The 21,189-nt window shown below is 41.6% G+C and overlaps 1 protein-coding gene across 2 annotated transcripts in view; it reads left to right on the top strand.

Moving 5' to 3' along the window:
• Positions 1–2,819: 2,819 nt before the first annotated feature.
• bcl9l (bcl9 like) overlaps positions 2,820–21,189 on the top strand; it is a 35,069-nt gene continuing 16,699 nt past the window's right edge. For both annotated transcript variants that reach the window (XM_083914675.1, XM_083914676.1), the window contains exon 1: positions 2,820–3,111. The gene's annotated coding sequence lies outside the window, so the exon portion shown is untranslated. The remainder of the gene's footprint in view (positions 3,112–21,189) is intronic.

Raw genomic sequence — 21,189 nt, 5'->3', positions numbered from 1 at the left:
TTCATTTTGTGACAAAAACAGTGATCAAAATTAGAGAACAGTAACAATTGTGTCAGAAGAGAAGATTCAAACATGTTTTCTTCTATAGGATTAAAAAATGAATAGGAAGTGTAGAGGCCACAGCTTTGAATGACTTCAGCACATCTGTACACACAGGACATCACTAGTTTCTCACACTGCTCTGGTTTGATCTCGGTCCATTCGGACTCAGTCTCTTCCACAGGTCAGTAACTGTAGTGGGTTTATTAGACAGTACTTTGTTGCCAAGGATTTTCCAGAGATTCTCTTTGGGGTTTAGATCTGGACTTTGGGCTGGCCATTTCATTGTTTCAATATTCTTAGCTTCAAGGAACGCTTAATCTGCTTTGCAGTGTGACAGGGGACATTGTCCTGCATGAAAATTGAAGCTGATTGGGAGACAGTAGCAGTGGAGGTTCTCTCTACACTTCCTTTTCCTTTCTGAATCCTATAGCCCGAAGAAAACATTGTTTAAATCTTCTCTTCTGACACAATAATTACTGTTCTCTAAATTTGCTCACTGTTTTTATCACAAAATAAAGGTTTTTGTTGAAGTGTGTTGGTTATTTAAAAAAACATGCTAGTACTGTAGTGGTATAGACACAGTGGATATTCTATCAAATTTTGAACAATAAACAAATAACAATATTTCAGAATAAACAAACTAATAATGTGTTCTCTAATTTTGATATCCACCTAGTAGATGCTTGGAGTCAATATACAGTAAGCCTCTACATTCAAAGATTTGTTTTTTCACCATCATTATATGCATGTTTGTTTCAAATGTCTTTATTTGTTTATCATGTTATGGAAAGTCCTCTTTTAAACACATTTCACTGCTTATTTCTTCCCTGTAGCGCCATCACATTCCCTAAGGGTAAACCAATTTGCATTCTTGTTTTGCTCTTCAGATCCATGCCAGTTTCCATGACAACATAGTTTCACTTTCTCATCCTCTCTGTCTCACTCTCTCTCTCCCTCTCCTGTTCTCTCATTCCCCACTGCTTCTTTTTTATGTTCTCTTGACCTTCCTCCAATGTTTCATTTTCTTTCTCTCCGAATGGCGGGGTCCAAATTCCTCCTTTCCTCTCATTTCCTCACCTAATTGAGCTCATTCCTCTGCTTGCCATATACCAGCAGAGAATAATGGAGTAAGATAAAACATATCTCAGGGGAGAACAGTGGGATGGAATTCACAGCATCTTTTTGCATTTTCATCATAAAATAGAAAAAGCATCAGCCTCTGTCTGCGGGCTGTTTTATTTTCTCCTAAATATCCCCGGGCAGGTCTATTTGGCAGGAGTGATGCCTAGAGCCCAAAATTATTGAATCAAAACACTGTGCAGCAGAGTATTCTTTCTTTTGATTAAAATACTCTTGCTTGCCAACAAGTGTCTACACAACAGCATGGACAACTCAAAGGGAAAAAGAACAATGAGAGAAACAAGACACCTCTGTCAGATAACCATATACATTTCCTTATTCTTTAGTTTTTTTTTAAAGGAGCTTATCTGAGCTTATTCCATTCTGATTTATAGAATATAGTTCATATCTCTACCCAATGGCATAATTAAAATTTCAAGCAATTTAATTAGTCAATGATTAAAAATTTCCTTCAGCTGATTAAGGCCAGTCCTTTCTGCTCTCCTGTCTGGAAGTAGAAGGTCATGAAGACAGTGGCCGGTCTCCTGCACCACTTGGACCAGTCAGCCCGCTCTGACTCCATGTCTGCAGGTCAGGGAGTCTCAGCAAGTCACCTCTGTGGTTTGTGATTATTTTCACTGCTCCATTCTGACACATATCCACTGCAGATTTGTGTTTTATTCCTCTCCCTCACAGTATAAAATATTGCAGCTCCCTCCTCAATGATTTACAACTTGTACTGTATGTGTCGCTCCCTAATATTCAACTGGACGCCTCATAAAATATCAGGGGTTCTTATTCGCCCTTTCAGAAATATAAAGTCCCTACATTGTGGATGATCTAGAAATATCCTTGAGATGAGGTGTAAATCCTTGCAACATCTGGACAAGAAAAAGCATATGAGATGTGATCTCCACCTGAACAACAGTTATTGGCGATTGCTTTGGTAGGGGTAAGTGGTATTCCGCACTGAAAAGGTATGCTGCTCATAGTGTAGACCTAAGTGTTCTTACTTAAACTCACATTAAAAAAGCAGCCATTTTATTTGCAAGACAGATCTTTATCCCAAGTTCACTTGAGGGTACGTTGTCGAGCCTACTTCTGCTACCCATACCACCAGAGGGGAGTATTCAACTGAAAAAAAGAGGTTTAACAGTGCAACAACTGGATGTTCACTCTGAGTAACTTTATAATGGGTCCCCCAAACCTGAAGAGACTAATCTCAGTTTACAGTGTTTCGGATTTACTTCTACTTTGAATTTGAGATGCAGCTACTGCAGGAAGGTGCCCATTATAAATATGGTCTAATGTGGAAGGGGTGATTTACTGATAAGCCCAATTAAAGGGAAATAAAACACCTTATATCTGAAATTTAAATTGAAATATTCTCCCAAATTTAAGGAAGGGCACCTACAGTACATTTTAAGCCTGAAATACAAAAACAAACACATTTCAGGGTGTTGACATCATCATCTGAAAGTATTACAAATATTAATATCATATTTTTGAAGTAACTGTCATTCATATAGCCTAACCCTTATACAAATCAGCCCACACAGAGGTCCAGTATGACATATCAGTATCCTTTAGTGACATACGGATGCCCGTGTGGCCATACTAATTATTGTCAGCGGCTGGGAGTGATATGGACTCGCAGAGAAATGCAACGTCCTGCCCTTCTACATCTTGAATAGTGAGAGTCATGAACCGCTGCAAGGTGACGCGTCCCCTGATTTCAACCGAAACTTCCACCTAGACACGCCGTGTTATTTATCACCATCTCAACCTCCCGTCAAACTGCACCAGCTCCTTTCTTATCAAACATCGGCATCGGGACCATCTTGCGCAGTGATACGGCGAGCGGAGCAAGCAGTGGCGGCGACGGCCACTCCGGGGAATGTCGACTGGCCGTCAGTCCTGACATCGGCCTCTTCTGATCTCACGCACCAGGTAGAGTACACAGCATTTCAAAACACTGCCAATGCCCAGAGGTGCTAGCTGTTCGCCTGTTTCCGAGCTGTGTGCCTAACGTGTTGACTCGTATAACTTTGTCTTCTTTTTATGAAGTCTTCGCGTCGCTAGCGAGCCAATAACAAAGTTCAAATCCCGTTAGCTAGCACTGGTTCGCTTGCAGATGTGTGCTACGGCAACGTCAGTATACAAGCAAGTAGCCTAGCGGAGACGTGAATTAGCATGCTAAGTTAGCCCGTGGAGCTGGCTGGCGCAGCAGGTCTCCACTCAGGAGCGCCGGGGTTCACACCAGGGGCATGTGTCCTTACATTCTCCTCACCAGAGTGCGGTGCTTGCTCAGCTTTACGTTTTCACGTGCCGATGAGAACATGTAAAACCTTAGTGTGGAAATGACCAATATTAGCCTGTCGGGAAGCTAATGTGACAGATGCAGCCAAAGCAGCATTTGAATGGTTTCGTGCTAAGCGGCTAAACCGTGTTGAGCAGGGTGACAGACTGCGTAACGATAACGCTACAGTACCTGTCACTTCAACACAGGCTCAGCCCGGGCATGTGGAGAACGACATGCTGTAATACTGCCGCTGCTTAACACTGCCGCGTTACTGTTACCGCGGTCAACCTCAGCTTTAATGTAGAAAATACATATTCGTTTTTAATAGGCATCTCCTGCCCAGCTGTGATCCAGTCACACACATTAAAGCACACTATGTGTAGCTGGACGTCACGCTACGTTTACCTGGTAACCAAAACGTTCCGTTTGTTTAGTTGGTTGTCAAAATATATGATGTGTCGATATAGTCCTCACCACAAAAATTGTAATAATTAAAGCTAAATGCTGTCATACACCATGCAAAGTGCTGTTTCTCGCACCATTTTCTCCTGTCTCTTTCTTCCTCAATCTTGTGTGTGTGTGTGTGTGTGTGTGTGTGTGTGTGTGTGTGTGTGTGTGTGTGTGTGTGTGTGTGTGTGTGTGTGTGTGTGTGTGTGTGTGTGTGTGTGTGTGTGTGTGTGTGTGTGTGTGTGTGTGTGTGTGTGTGTGTGTGTGTGTGTGTGTGTGTGTGTGTGTGTGTGTGTACACCCATGACCCTAAAGCCTGTTGAATATGGTGTGATAATACTGCACTTGAACCTGTTCATAGAGAGATACAGCTTCTCTCCTTTGCTACACAGCCTGTGTGTGTGTTAGAGTGTGTGGACAGGCGCTTCATGCTGTTTGTGTATCTACAATATCCTGGTGAGCTATATATAGCACCTAACAGAGTTTGCAACTTGATCCGAATTGTCTTTCAGGGCTACATTACACTGCGTTGCTTTCCACTGGAAGTGAAATATCTGAGTTCAGAGCATCTTTATTCTGACTTAAAAAAAAAATAAAGGACAGTCCACCTGTAGGCAATTTTTATTTTATGGTTTTGCTTGTATTTTGTCCTTCAGGATCACTAGAATTTAGGATGTAGTGGATAATGATGGAAGGGTTAGTCTAGCCTATGAAGGGGCAGAATAGACCACATGTGTTTATAGTCCATTCAGTCCTCAGCACTTTACAAACTGATAATTTTTAATCAAATGTGTACACTTCTGCACAGTTTGCTTGGATTAAACATGGTAGAACAAGTGAGGATGAACCAGTCTCGCTGTCATAACAAGAAGGGTAATATGTGTATATTTGTAGAGACGAGCAAACGTTAGCCTGCATGCATTGACGCCCCCAGTGTTGATTGACACATTCTGGGTGTGAATGAAAAGTCCAGAGTTGATTTGAACGTGTGCGCATGTGGCAGCGACTGCACGTCCACACGGACTGCTTCAGTGCAAGCAGAGACAGATTTGGTGAGCTGCTGACAAAGTGTTTCTTATCTGGTTAGGTGATCTGAGAACTTTGGGGTGAGTTACAGGCAGCGCTGCTAAGGTGAGCTATGAAAGAATAATGTGATATTGAGAACGTTTCCACGCGACAGAACATGCGAAGACACTACTGGACTCCGTAGGCCCAGTGAAAAAAAGCAAGGCCCCAGTCTAATCCCTAAAATTTCAACCTAACATTGCAGCACTTGCATTTTGCTTCACATTAATGTCCCATCATCTGTTGTGGTTTTGTGCCTTTCTCTGTGCTTATCTTTTGCATATTTTTGCATGCAGTCTTTGCAGACAAAAGTACTCTGTCTACACTGCTGCTGATCCTCAACCTTTCAAATTGCATTAATATATTTAGTCACACCAGACGGTCTGTTCTGGCTCTTTAACGTTAGTTTGTTCGGTCATTCGAACTCTGATGTGTACCAAATACATATACTAATACACTAGACTTTGTGAGCATGCGAGTCTTGGTCCCTTCACAAGCAAAAGGGTGGTGCTGAATGCTGAAGCGAGAATGTATAATAGAGATTTACCCCTCAGATGTTGTACACTGCAAGAGGGCAGATGTTCACCTCTGTTCGTCTGCACTTTCTTATGCTTGAAAGGCCATGTGTAACAAATTGAGTCTCAGTGGATGCTTATTATTATTAAGATATTTCTTCACATTTGAAGCTAATGTGAACAACAGAAAATGTATGATTTAGTAAAGAGCGCATTAGTGTATCCGACATGGTTACAGTTACAGGGAAATTAATCCTGATTTTCTCATCACTCCCATAATATTGCCATAAATGTCCAAATGTCCAATACATAAGTTATGTGTGGGTTTGTGTGACTTTTGTTTACAAGTTTGAATTCGTCTGCATTCAACTAGATGACTCAAACAGGAAAACGCATCAACATGAACTTTAGCAGATATGAAACCAACTGTGGGAGTGATCACAGGCTTGGTGACCAACGAGCCCACATTCCTCTTTTACCATGATGCCTTAGCTTTGATCTGATCCAACCAATCATCAAAGCTTTTTAACAATATTACAAAACTAGTTAAGCTAAAAGCTGTTCTGTGAACAAACGTGGGAACTGAGAGGTAGCATCGCATTTTTCATGTTTGAGATAATAAACACTCTCGTAAAGGATGTAGAGAATATCCTGCTTTCTGTGACTGCACGTCACATTGCATTTTAAGGTGACTGATATACATCCAAATACTTAGCTTCCAGTAGTATTTTGAATCACTGTATTATTAGTTTGACTCGCCGGATGTAGACTGTTAGTATAAAGCCTGCCATTGGCTGCCTGTCAGATGGCATTCTCCTCCTCCTCCACTACCTCAGCTAGGCATTTTGCAAGGGCATCGTCGCTGCATCTGGGGTTTAGCGTGCCCAAGGTGATTGTGACTGGTTTCAAGAACCTTTTTTCCCCCCTATCCTAGAATGACAATGGTGCAGTCAGACTTTTCTCTAGCGCAGATAGGTCGGGTTAGTGCCATTTAGCACAATTACTCATTGACTTTGGAAACATCATGCATTTATTGAACTTTTGTTTTTGAAGTCTTCATAATTTTCTTTGATTTTCTCGACCTTTTTAAATATAATTATACCGGAAAACAAAGTAAAATAATAAATGAAAAAATACATGAAATACATTATATGTAAATATACAAATGTTTAAATAAATAATGCATCATAACTAAATCAGATAATCAATGTTGTAGCAACCTACTGAAAACATATTCCAGTCAGAAACTCAGTGCGCCACTGTGAAGGAAAGCGGTGTGCTGGATTTATAACACAAAACAAGACAAGAGTGTCATTGTAAAACAGAATGTTGCACAGTTATCGTTTTATCTTGTTTTCTAATGATTGGAAGCCAAAGTTTTTATCCAAAATAAAAAAAGTGATTAATTGTCCAACTCTAGGTCTGACTAGGAGACTACTAGAACACATTATCAGTTGGATTTTCATCGCCTTATCTTAAAATCATTTTGAGGATTCTGCTATGCATGCATTTATTACACGTTCAGACTAATCTGCTCCAAACGGCTTCAGAGTGGTCAAGCAGGTTTTGATTCATAATTGTGCAGTGTGTATTCTTTGGCTAAAACTGCAGGCTGGGACGCAAAAATCACACTTATACACACATTAAGAACTAGTAGAATAATCCTTTAATTAAAAAGCATATATATATATATATATATATATATTGTATATTAAAGGCCCCATTAGAGGCCCTTTAAGGTCTAGTGGTGCTTCTTACACCCAAACAACCTCAGTGTTTTGAACAGAGCAGCTGGCATTGTCATTCATATAACCATTAACAGGGCTAAACATGCTTGAAACTGACACATTGTGGTGATTACTGACTGTGCAGGACCTCTGTAGGTGAAGGGTGGAGTTTGTCTGTTACCGGTTTGAATCTTAAAAATTCTAGAGAACAGTGAGGGAAGCTGCTGTTGGAGTGTCAAAACAAACATTTAAATTCATGCAAGTTACTTCCTGGTGAATGTTGAACTCTTCAAATGTTGCCTCGCACTGCCTGCTGTATGAATGCACAATAGTATTTTATTCGTGTGTGGGCTTTGTGGCGCTCTGTGTGACTTCAACAGTGGATACCATTATTCCCTTTAAGCAGTGTGTGATGCAGATTGTATTTGGGCGCACTCACACTGTCCTTTCGCACCGCGCCCCGGGCTTTAGGGTACATGTCCCCCCCTCCCTTTCCCCCCGCGCCCCAGGCCTGTTTGTACTCACACTGCCTGGGCCTCGCGCAAATGCTTCTTGCCTGTCCATACGTCATCACGTCGTAACACGTCACACGCATTGATTGACGTCATCGCGATGCGTTGCTTTGTTTACAAATCTTTCCATAGACCGCAGAGTTTTTGTGCGTCTTGTCGACTTTTTTGAATATTTTCATCCAACCAAATCTGCAGTAAACACTCCACCTCCGCATCACACCAACGTGAACCTTTCGCCGCCATTGTTGTTGTTGTTGAATGTCCGCGCATGGTCCGTCCTTCTATTTTCTATGTCCGAACAGGCGCACATAAATTACGTCAGAACCGCCGTAGGCGTCATGCTCGTACACGTGCGCACGCTCGTGCTCGTACATGTGCAAACGTGCTTTACAAAAGCCCACCTTTCTCAGCCAGGCCGTGGACGGCCAGCTGGCCGCAGTTATGCGCGGAGCGGGTGCACTCACACTGGTCAAACGCACTAGGCTTGACCCGAAAAACCTGTTTTGGCCCGGTGCGGAAGGACAGTGTGAGTGCGCCCTTACATACAAACGCACAAACAAACACGCTTTAAGTGGGATTCACCACCTCTATCCTCTTAAGCTTTCTTGTCCTGTGCTTTTATAATCATATTACTTAGAGTTGGTATGCAATATTAACAATTCGAAGACACTCGCATATACGACAATTCACCATGACGTCACAACAATAATATTTGTTCTTCCAGGTGGCAAAAGCCAGAGCGTTCTCCGATGGCAACACTTGTAAACAAGCCCTCCCGTGTCATTTAACCAGAGTAAATGGCTTGAATCACTGGGTGATCTGCACCGAAGTGGAAGTAGAATTTATCTACACACTTCTAAGAATCTACAAGTGAAATTTCATATTTGTTCATGGGTATTTACATGTCAAATTAGTTAACAAAATTGACGTGGATGAGAGAAAGCAGTAAGAACATTTGGGTGACGCTCAGCCTGAGGTCTGAGGTGGTGGTTTACATTAAAAATTACTTTTTTTATTAAATAACGGTATCTTTTGGAGCTTTTAAAGCATGTCATTTTATTGTGAAGGACTGAAGTATGATCCCGGATGTTTTGACAGCATTGATATCAATTTGGACGACCAGCAGCTCCGCTTTACGGCGAGGAGATCGGGGTGTCCGACTACGGCTGAGAGGAGCACACGGCTAGTTCACCGGTGTTGGCGTTCTTTTGACCACTCTTGTAAACACAAAGATAAATTAGGCCTAACAAAATGGTTAGAAAGATAAGAAATAGACTTTAGTTTAACACCATTAAATTAACTCTAAACATTACACCATCATTTATGTTTGTAGGTTACAAACAGAAAGTTTGATAGGATTTAGCCGGAAACTGCCCGACTGGAGACACGTAACTGTTATCTGTGGAGAAATGTCTCCACAAACATGATGATGGAGGTTTGGTTCCCAGTCTGCCCCATTAGAAGAGGCTCCTCCTCCACCAGGCAGTCTGTCGGTCTTCTCTGCAGCACTCCTACTTTTGACTATGTCATCTCGCTTTAACCTCCTTGCCCACAGGTCCCGCTGAATAAATTAATTTTTTCTGAATGAAATTGATAAAACCCTGCACATTTTGCTGTATATCAGGCGGCGCAACCCCAGACACAACACATTTTCCTTTTTAACTGTGTAACACCGTGTACAGTAGCCGGCTGGTCAGCTTCAGGTCAGTGGAAGCTGCTTGAGTTCTGTCACCCGGAAGTGTCTTGACGCCTGTTGTTTACACACACTCTGAAATGCCCTATTTTATCCAACAAATATGTTTTTAGAAAAGAACACCACTTTCAATTTACAGTCGGTTACTTAACAGAGTTTCTGTTATATTGTAAATAAGCCAGCAAAGGCCAAACATGTGCAAACACTTTGAAGATCCGGAGGTAATTTCCCACCTTGTTTATGTCCATTGCAATAATTACAAGCATGCTTGTTTAAATCAGGTGAATTTTTCTCTTTCTTTGGCTTTCTTTCAACCCTTCTCCATCTTAAGTTTCTCACAGCTCGCATCATTACTTTACACCTACCTTTCTTCATTTACCTTCATCACTTTCTCTTCGGTTATGACTTAGTAGGTCCTGAGTCCTGAGTAGGGTGGGACATGTCTAGGTTAAATGCAACTTTGTCAATTTTGACATTTGCTGTTCTACTTGGTAAATTGGTTAAAAATAACATTCTTGATGTGTGGAGTACATTCTTACACACATTTTTAATGATGATGATCTTTGGCCTGAGGGAAAAATCCAAGACTCTGTATCCGATTGGACTGATTGGGCATCCGCTCTTGGGAAGACTCGTAGGTGTGTATTCAGTTTGGCACTGAATGGCATCTGTCCACCAGTCTACTTTCTGTGCCATAATGCCTGTCTTCTGTCTGTTCTGAGGCTGCAGTTTGGTCCTTTTCCTTGCTCTAGTTGGCTTTTTTCCCAGAATGTGTTGGAAAGGATACAACCCTTGACCCTCTGTACAAAATGAGCCGAGTACTTCCCTGTCCCTGAGCTGAGGCAAAATCCTGAACTAGGTGCATACAGTATTGTAACCACTTGATTTTCAGCCAACTGAGGTATCTATCAGTAGCTGTGGGTACATGGACAATATTTTTTCAACTTGACTGAAATCCTTCTGATTAAAGGTTCCAACATAACTGTTTACATAGATGCTAAATAAAGGGATCCAATAAAATGTTAGTTTACTCGCCCCAAAGCATTTAACCACAATTTGTTTTTATGACGTGCACAAAGTATATTATTATGGTCCATATAAACTCAGCTAGTATTTGTCTGGAATTGCCAATAAATCATGTGTAAATTGCCCATATTTCCATATATGTTATGTAACATGATTGTAGCACATACAGATCAGATTTTCTGTTATGATTATAATCAGTTTAAAACAGAATGAAAATGCCCAATTTAAACAATCAATTAGGATAAATAGGCCCAAACCGATTGAAATGAACCCATACCCCAAACTCCACTTAGCAACTGCGAAACAACACGGGAAACCTCCCTTGGTCTTGAGGAGCTCTAGCATACTGTATATTAGTGCACAAAACTGCAAACTGCTATTCATTCACTTGATATAATTCACTGTTATACTGCATTCTTCGTCTCTTACTACACACACACACACACACACACACACACACACACACACACACACACACACACACACACACACACACACACACACACACACACACACACACACACACACACACACACACACACACTTACACATACACTTACACACACACTATGTAATGGCTCTGCTATCCTCCAAAAGAGACATGCATATGCTACTCTTATATCATCAGGTTTCTTCTCTCCCCAAAAATGGTAGCGTCGAAGCTGAACTGGACCTCTGTGGAAAAGTTGTTTTTTGATTAAAACTCAGCTGTTCGGATTAAATGCGTTGGCGCGTGTACATTTAGGGACTTGACCCGGAAACAACAATCAGGATGATTTCAATCACAATGAAAAAAAGGATGCATGTAACGTTGGAGGTAAAACAACATTTTTCCTCCTCTGCTTCGATTGGTACTTTTTTGTACAGTTCATAATGTCTTCCCTCCGTGTAAAAAGGAAGGGGCATCTTAGGTCATCTCTTTTGTCATCACTGTTTAGTGAGGCCGGTCGCATCAAAAGACAACAATGCTTTGAGATCTTCACAAATGTCTCACTTTTCCTTTTTTTCGGTGGCCTTTCCTCTGCTGCAAGCCCTTCTCTCTGCACATCGCCTACAGGTTAGCCTTTATTTACTCAGCCCTGTGACATGTTTTGTTGCCACAGCAACCTGCTACAACCCCCCTAGTGTGCAGATTTTTTTTTATTGGCTGTCACCTGTGTACTGTCCCACAATGCACTGCAGTTATACCCCCAACAAGTACTATAAGCTGACTGAGAATTGTGAGTGCAGTGAAGGCAGCTCTGCAGATCACAGACTAAACAGGGTTTATGGATTAACTTCCCCAAAAGTAAAAATGCCTCTTTTCTTTTCTTTTTTTTAATCAAAGTTTTAACATGATAGATAATCCTTTTCATTTTAGATGTTTATTGAAATGGATGGTGACCTGCAGTAACCTCTTGTTATGCTTGTAAACTGAAGTTGCATTCCTACAGCACCAGGCTGCAGAAAAACAAGCGTGTGATTGAAGAAAAGGGGGGAGGCAAGAGAAAAATGTTATGGCAAGGACTGTGAAAAGGAAGAAATAGATAGGGCTGAATGTGGTCAATAATCCATGAACAGGGTTTCCCCGCCTGTTACACTCTTAGCAGGCCCGCTCCAGTGCTTTGACCAAAAATGCTAAACGTTCAGTTCCTTTTTTTTCCCGCCTGCAAGACTTTTGAACAAGTTCCAGTTGTGTCCTTTACTTGCTTACAGCCTCTTACAGCATACAAATGTAGTCTTCTCTCTCCTATTAAATTATGAGTTATGAATCTTACTGCCTCAAGAGGCATTCACACTGGCAGCATCAACAACACGGGTCTCATTTATAAAACAGTGTATTGGATCTATACTAAAAGTGTAAGTGCGCTCAAAAGCCGTAACTTGCCTGCGCAAAAAAACCCAACTGTTCACTGATCACACCTGCAGACAATCTTCCCTTTTATAAATCACAGTCCACCGGGAAATGTGCAAACGTAGATCAGCCTTATATCCCGCCCTCTACACGCCCGCATTCAACCATGAATAGTGAATGCAAAGCACAACATGAATATTAATGCATAGAAATTAGCCTGCTGATCAGTGGTGTTCGCGGGGGAAGACCAAGAAAAGGAATGTTTCTGACAGCAATTGGGGTGCAGCGAGGGGGCTGCCAAATGGATTGGCACCCCGAGCAGTTGGGGGTTCGGTGCCTTGCTCAACAGCACCTCTGTAGTGCCCAGGAGATGAACTGGCACCTCTCCAGCCACCAGTCCACACCCACTCATGGTCCACACAGGGACTCTGACCGGCGACCCTACGGTTCCCAGCCAAGTCACCTATTGACTGAGCTACTGCTAAGGTGGAGGTTAGAAAGCGCATATTGTTTGGTGGCCACAGCAGTGAGGTCACAAACAAAAGAAAATGCAGTGATGTCAACATTGCTGCTGTGATTAATACAGCGCGTTCATCCCACAAACAACCTGGGGAGACAAACAACCTACATCCGACCATCATAGCGTGTCTGCTACCGGTGAGGGCAGTTAAGTGCACACCTGAACACACACCGCTGGAAAAGCTACCTTCAACAAATACGTCTGTGTGTGCAGCTATTTTTTCAGTGCACTCAGAGCGCCAATGTCATGGCTGAGCTACTTTGTAAAACTGTTTTACAACTAAGGTTGCACTTGATTAGGCTGAATATACTCCCAATTAGAAGATTAAAAACCACTAACATTCTTTTCCGACATTCTTTAATGCTTATGTTTTATCCTGGATTTCTACAAACGATGATGATTTGATCAGTTATTCAGTCCGTCTGCTCTGTGCTCTGGGGGTGGAGAATGTGATGCGCAGAAAGGCTTTGATTTAAGATTATAATGATCTTTTCAAATTGAAAGGTACTTGTGGAATAGTTATGGGTGCGTGCATGTGTGCGTGCATGTGTGCGTGCATGTGTGCGTGCATGTGTGCGTGCATGTGTGCGTGCATGTGTGCGTGTGTCTCACACATCAGGAGAACCATTCATTTAATCTACAACCCCAATTCCAATGAAGTTGGGACATTGGGTAAAACGTAAATAAAAACAGAAAACAATGATTAGCAAATCCAATTCAAGTGAATAAGCTACAAAGACAAGATATTTAATGTTCAAACTGATAAACTTTATTGTTATTTTTTGCAAATAGTCACTCAATTTGAATTGGATGCCTGCAACACATTGCAAAGCTGGGACAGGGACATGTTTTCCACTGTGTTACATCACCTTTCCTCTTCACAATAAGCATTTGGGAACTGAGGACACTATTTGTTGAAGCTTTGTAGGTGGAATTCTTCCCCATTCTTGCTTGATATACAACTTCAGTTGCTCAACAGTCCGGGGTCTTCGTTGTTGTATTTTGCACTTCATAATGCGCCACACGTTTTCAGTGGTAGACAGGTCTGGACTGCAGGCAGGCCGGTCTGGAACCCGCACTCTTTTACTGTGAAGCCATGCTGTTGTGACACTTGCAGAATGTGTCTTGGCGTTGTCTTTCTGAAATAAGCAGGGATGTCCCTGAAAAAGACACTGCAGCATATGTTGCTCCAAAACCTGTATGTACCTTTCAGCATCAATAGTGCCTTCACAGATGTGCAACTTACCCATGATGCCATGGGCACTAACACACCCCCACACCATCACAGATGCTGGCTTTGGAACTTTGCGCGGATAACAATCTGAATGGTCCTTTTCCTCTTTGGCCCGGAGAACACGACGGCCATGATTTCCAAAAGTGGTGGTAAAGGTGACAGTTGTGGGTTAGTTGAACCTTTTGTATGTGGACATGAAGGGAGTCATTACACCAGCCACATACCCCACATTACATGTGTGTAACATAAAATCAAGCGAGGAAATCCCCATTAGAGGCGAGTTGTGTGCGTCACTTGAGCAGGTTTTGATAACTTAACATTTTTAGGTAGCATCACTTGAGCTAAGGATAATCAATGTTTGGTGACACACAAAAATTCTTTAGCACAGTGAAAAAGGTGTTTCCATTAATACCTATATCAATGGAATAGTGATGTAAGTAACAAAAAGCAAATGATGTAAGTTTTTAAGCTTTATTTAAATAAACAACAATGTAGTGGAAAGTGAAAAAGGAAAAATAAAAAAATGTACAAAAATATTGTTAGTAAGTAGTAATTAATAAAGTAAAAATAAATTAGTTTGTCAGAAATCTTCTAACAAGTCAGGTTTTTGTGTGTAATACTGAGCTTGCTTCAAGTCCAAAGTGAATTCTTCTTGAAAGTACAACTAGATTTCGATTTGTTGGAAAATACAGTATACGCGTGCAATCATTCTGGAGAATGACGGCTCGACATTCAGACAGATTCCGTATGGAAATATATTGAACATCTTCATGATGTGGTTGAGTGAAATCTATGCCTTAGGTGGCGAGAAAATGTTTAGACGTGATAGGACTATACTTTAAAAACATTTTGTTACATCTTATCAGTCATGTGGTCCACAGCCTCTGGAGAAATCACTGTAATATTCCAGCAGCACTCCCCAACAGTGTTGTGTATAATTTGATGTTTTGGTGCCTGATGCATAAACAAAAGTTCCTCAAGTGTTTCATAATACATCTTTTATGGCTGATAACTTTCATTATAATCCGTTTGTGATGCTGTTGAACCTTGATAAAGGAGCTCCAACAAATGTCCTGAACTTGACATGAATGTTGGAAGTTGCTGTCCTGTTAGATTACCATAATAATTGATAAAAAACTGAAGGAGGACTTGGTAGACCCCGCAAGGATATGTTTTAACTCAAGAATAGTCCTTCACACAGGATTTATATCGTCAACAGTCATACATGTTGTGTTAGCTGTGACCTCGTCATAAGTTGGACAACAAAGTGGCCAAGCACATTCAACTTATTTTCCTTCTCTGAGGCTATTCGACTGGCGCCATGCTCAAATGCAGTTTGTTAACTAGCTGATGTCAAAAAAAGTCTCAACTGTGCGTCTCTGTGTAACTGCCTGCTCTCCTGCGTCATACACATTATTCATTCATCAGTACTGTTAAACACTTTGGCCACAGTGTTTACTGGTGTTGATCCACAGAGCAGCACTGTGGCATCTGTTTTTTGGACTTGGCATTGCATTTTGTTCTCACTGTTGGCCCCGACTTCCCAGGGCTCTCTGGCTCTATTAATACCAGCTTGCTCTAAAAATACAGAGTACTGTGTGACCCACTGGGACTAAATAGGAGCTCAACCTCTTACCGTAGGCACTCTGAGACTCACACACACACACACACACACACACACACACACACACACACACACACACACACACACACACACACACACGCACACACGCAGCGGTTATAAATTCTGACCTGTATTAAAGTCATTGAACATTTGTCCTGGGATTCACACTGAAATCTCAAATCAAATCACCTGTGAGTTTTCTTCAAACACATGACAATATACTGAAATATCCGGTATTCAGACTGATATATTTTGGTCTCCATATGTTTGCCTCTCACAGACAAATTGGTGTCAGTATGAGTGTATATGGTTTCTGATATGAATTTCTGTATTTTTTTACAGAACGTATAATGCAGAAAGCGATGCTTGGGGTGGTATCATATAGCTATTTATTTGATTTTAATTTTTTTTTAATTGTCAGCAAATGACTGATACTGAACATGATATAATTTAGTTTTTTTATTATTTATTTTTCCTTTATTTTAATTTTTATCGCTACAATCGGTTGACAATACTGGGCTTAAAGATCTCAGGCACCATGCTCAATTTAAGGAATAGAGCAGTTTGTAAAAAAAAAAATATATATATATATATATATATATACAGAAAATGAATGCCATAGAACATTCTTTTATTATCTAGTTAAACTGTTTTAAAGAGAACCTCTTTCAGGGCTGAATTAATTGATTGTTTCCATTGATCTTGAAGGAATGTAGGGTCATGTGTTTGTGTGTTTGCCTGCTTTGTGTCTATGTACGTCTCATCGCGGCCCTAATGGCTTTGTACATAAAGCCCATGTGCTGTGGAGTTTAAAACTCATTGGATTAATTCCCTAATTTCGTTTGGAGCAGCTATTGGACACATCTGGACACGGTCCAACTGTTAAATTGAATTTGTTTCCCAAACAACTTGTGAAAATGTCAAATGAGGAAAGAGAAATTGAGAACATTTTATGCCCCAACACTTTTGTTGATTGGATAACATCTCACCTTTGCGTAAACATGCCTAGCTGATTTCTGCTTAAACAGGAGAAACATGTTCGATGTAAGGCTTTAAGTGGGTGGGGCAATGGACCCTTCCCTACTTTCCACCCGACTACTTCCAGTGCCTCGGCCTTCATTTTGATCTCAAATACACATCTGTAAAGTTTCAGGACTGCATCTTGCATGGTTGTGACACCCAGCAAAGTGTCAGTATAGCTGCCTCTGTGGTAATTCCTTCTACAGTAGGTGTCTCCAAGACCACATTTTACCCCAATGACACACACAGACTCATGAAGTGAACACAACGCAAGTGTCGGTGTTGTGGCTGGTCATAAGTATCTCACATTCTTAAAAGAAAACAACCAGGGACAAGACATCACGGTGTGAACATTAATGCTAGCCCTCATATTTTTGTTTTCAGTATCTCTGATGGCTCCAGGTCTCATGAAAAGAACAATTGCTTTACGTAGGCTAATCGGCAGGTGTCAGTTGGACTGGATTCTCTCAACTAGATGGTGACATTGTGCACACCATGGACATTGGCATTAATAAATGGTCATGGATACATTTTGGCTACGTTCACACTGCAAGTGACCTGAATCTGATTTTTTTCATATGTGACTCATATCTGATTTGCTTCTGACCGTGTGAACAGCACAAGTTGCATTAAATCTGACATTTTCAAATCAGAATTAGGCCACTTTTAAATGTGGTTCTATGTGGTATCGGATCTTTTTGAATGTGACCGCAATCTGAACAGCCAGGTCGCGTTTAATGCAACTTTGACGTATTTCTGACCCGCGCTACACTGCTTTGGATATGAATGACAAACAAATTTGATTGGGAAAAAAAAGTATACCACAGGCAGGAGCCAGGAACAAACAAAACAAACATGGAGGACAGCAGTAAAGCAGGTGGCCAGTGGAGGGAGAGTGAAGTTTTAGACCTCATTAGTATTTGGGCTGCTGCCACACACTGTTTTTAGCATTAAGCAAAAAAGTCCTACCATACTGACTGCCGTTGCCATGTTCATTTTTCCGTAAACACTGTTGTGGCGTAATGTTATTAATGATCAACTGCGCACTTCAGGAGCATCAGCTGTTCACACAGCAATCCGTAGACAGGCCACATTTAAAGACGTAATGTGAACAGACAAACAAAAAAATTGTATTTGAGCAATAAATCGGAATTGTGCAGTAAGACCTCCAGTGAGAACATAGTCTTTGTGTGGCATGCATGGTGCTTTGGTTTGTGTAAGACAATAACTTTTTTGTTGCAACCAAAGGCACCATTTGATACCGTTTAATCCTAGCAAACAGTCATCTTCCCTGCCTTAGTCAGAGACACGGAGACACATTTAAGACATTTTAAGACATGGCTAATGCCTCGGGTGTTGAAAAATGTTCCGTTCACTGGTGCTGTGTGAGGCATGCTGGAAATTTAAGTAAGCTGGCAACTCTTTTCCTCCACACACCATTTATTGTACAACTGCTGCACAATACAAGCTGCTATGTAACATACAGGTATGACTTAAAAAATATATAATTTCCTATCAGCTTTTAACTATGAGCCATTTGGTTCTACATCAACTCTATATTTAGTTGGAGCAGTTTTGTTTATTTCAGTTGAGAGATTGTTGTATTTGCGTTCTCTTTAATCTACATTCATCAGTTCAGAGGAATCTGCTAATCTTATTTCATTCAGTTAATTCATCTTTGTCCCTTTAACACACTACTTCTCCTGATGCTACAGCCGGCATTCATTATGAGTTGGTGGACACATGCCTATGCATTTGCAAATTCAGTAGAAGTTGTCAAGTCATGGACAATCTAAATGGGTTTAATACAGTTTTACTTAGGGCGCACTCACACTGTCCGTCTGTACCATACCGGCATGGTCCATCTTTTTTTTTTTTTTTTATATGTCCGAACAGGCGCACATAAAATGACGTCAGAGCCGCCTTATGCCTCTTGCTCGTACATGTGCGCACCCTCGTGCTCGTACATGTGCAAACGTGCTTTACAAAAGCCCACCTCTCCCAAATGGTCCGTGGACGGCAAGCGTGCTGCAGCTAGGCGCGGTACGCTTGCACTCACACTGGTCAAATGAACTAGACTTTACTTGTGGAACCTGTTTGGGCATGGTACGGATTGACAGTGTGAGTGCGACCTTACTGAGATACATGGATATAGCCTTTCTGAGTTGTTAGCTGTATTGTTATCTTTGACATCAAATTAATTTTACAGTTTGGTTTGAGATCTGTTAATTCATTTACAGAAATAATTAATGTAAGGGCAAATTAGTGAAAACAATTCGCTGCTAAAAAAGCCTAGAGCTGCACTTTTTTTTATTTCTGTTAAAGTGCCAGAACTGAGGGCATCCAGATAAAGCAGACTATGTTTGCATTAAGCTGTCTAGATCTTAAAATACTGTGAAAACTATTTGCGTCCACACAGTGTTTCCAGGTTACTTTTGAAGAGACGTCTGTCCAGAGTGAAACATCTGAACATGAACACTAATATCTTCTTCATCGCCCTTTGTTCAGTTGACAACCAACAAAAATGTGCGTCATTCACAGTAGGGCTGTACGGTATGGTCGTAAGCATCAAGCATCACATAAAATTTATGTCACTGTGGCAGTGGGGTGTGGTTAAGGTGTCGACTGCTGGAGGAGAGGGAGGAGTGGCTCGGCCGGTGATCGGACAGCTGGACAGAATCAGGTAATCAGTCAGCTATATAAGCACGTTTGTAACCTGGTTTGGTCTCTTGCAGTAGACTGGGTCCTAAGGGAGGACCAGAGCGGGGACCGAACAAAGAGGCAGCAGACACCGGACCACGGCCGTCAGAGGGACGGCCGCTCGTCCGTACAGCGTAAAAGACGTTGAGTCACGTCTAGAGTGCTCCACACATCTCCATGAATACAACAACGACTGTTTACCGTCGCACAGTGTGACGTCAAACAATGTCAACAAGAAATTGAGGTTTTTCTTGGTTTTCCTGTCCACACATGACTGCTGAAACCGGACTGTGAGCCTCCCTGCTCACAGGACAGACGGAAATGAGAGACACAGCGTTTGTCAGCGGTTAACCGTTTATTTCCCACTTCTTCTCTCCCCCCAAACGTGACTCAACATCTTTTACGCTGTACGGACGAGCGGCCGTCCCTCTGACGGCCGTGGTCCGGTGTCTGCTGCCTCTTTGTTTGGTCCCCGCTCTGGTCCTCCCTTAGGACCCAGTCTACTGCAAGAGACAGAACCAGGTTACAAACGTGCTTATATAGCTGACTGATTACCTGATTCTGTCCAGCTGTCTGATCACCGGCCGAGCCACTCCTCCCTCTCCTCCAGCAGTCGACACCTTAACCACACCCCACTGCCACAGTCACGTTATAATTTAAGGCATTGATGTTAATGGTATATCAAAGTATATTTATCTTAGAGTCTTGTATTTTGTTTTCATGCTACTTTATACTTCTACTCCACCACAGTTCAGTGGGTGATATTCTACTTTTTTACTCCACTACATTTATCTAATAACTTTAGTTACTAATTACTTTACCAATTTAGGTTTTTGCCTCACACTGATATACAGTTATGGCAGCAAAAAACTCACAGGCTTCACAGTGACAAATACTTCTCTGTCCATTCACTGTTGAATTTCCAGTTTTCTGTGTCAACCTTTCCTTTTTTCAAAGTAGAAAGAGACACTGTGGTGGTGATTTAGCCATGGATTTAACCAGACTAAGATGAAAAAGAACAACAACAGGCATGGAGAAGAGCAATGAAGAAGCACACAAAGTCCATATAGTGGGAGTGCGCAGAGGGTTGTGGCCATGTACCTATAGTGCATGAGCAAGTCTATACCATTTATACTCTACACCGTACATTCACAGCGAGCATCTTGTCAGGAGTGTGACAGCTGACGTAATCCTTATTTCATTGTCAAAAGCTTTGATCGGCTATATTAAGTTGTCTTCTTTAAGGAGCTGCACTTAAAATACTGAAGAAAAAGTGGGCTGGGATTGCCTCCACACAGCTCTCACAAACCACTGCCCAGCTCGTCAAATACCTTGTTACGACATGTCATGACCCTCAGCCTTTTAAGACACAGCCCTCAACTGTGACTGGGCCACACACACAGCAAGTTACTCTGCTGAGTGACAGCTTGTCACAGCTCCGTACAGTATAGTTCTTCAATTTACATATTTTTCAGTTTCTGTTGTCAGTCAACGGAACAAGTATGAACTTTTCATTTCAATCATGGCGAAATAAAGCCTATTAATATAAAAATAGCGTACATTTGAACTGAATTTTTGTAGTTGTCTAAAATACGTTTAGCAGCAGTACATTGCTCAGTAATTCTGCATCGTGACAGGGCCCTGATCTTCTACACAGCTTGACCACCATTAAGAGTAGCCTTGGAGCAGGTGTGGCCCGTTAAAAGGTATAGCTATTATAGAGAGCCCCCCTGCATGTGTAGATCAATAGCAGATAAACTGTAGGCTCTGGTCTATGCCTGCCCAGAGGTCTGGGTGACGTTTCTGATAG

This window comes from Echiichthys vipera (genome assembly GCF_963691815.1).
Source record: "Echiichthys vipera genome assembly, chromosome: 5".
In the NCBI taxonomy this organism is placed as follows: domain Eukaryota; kingdom Metazoa; phylum Chordata; class Actinopteri; order Perciformes; family Trachinidae; genus Echiichthys; species Echiichthys vipera.
The sequence above is the reverse complement of the archived record's forward strand: the minus strand, read 5'-3'. Positions and strand labels throughout refer to the sequence as shown.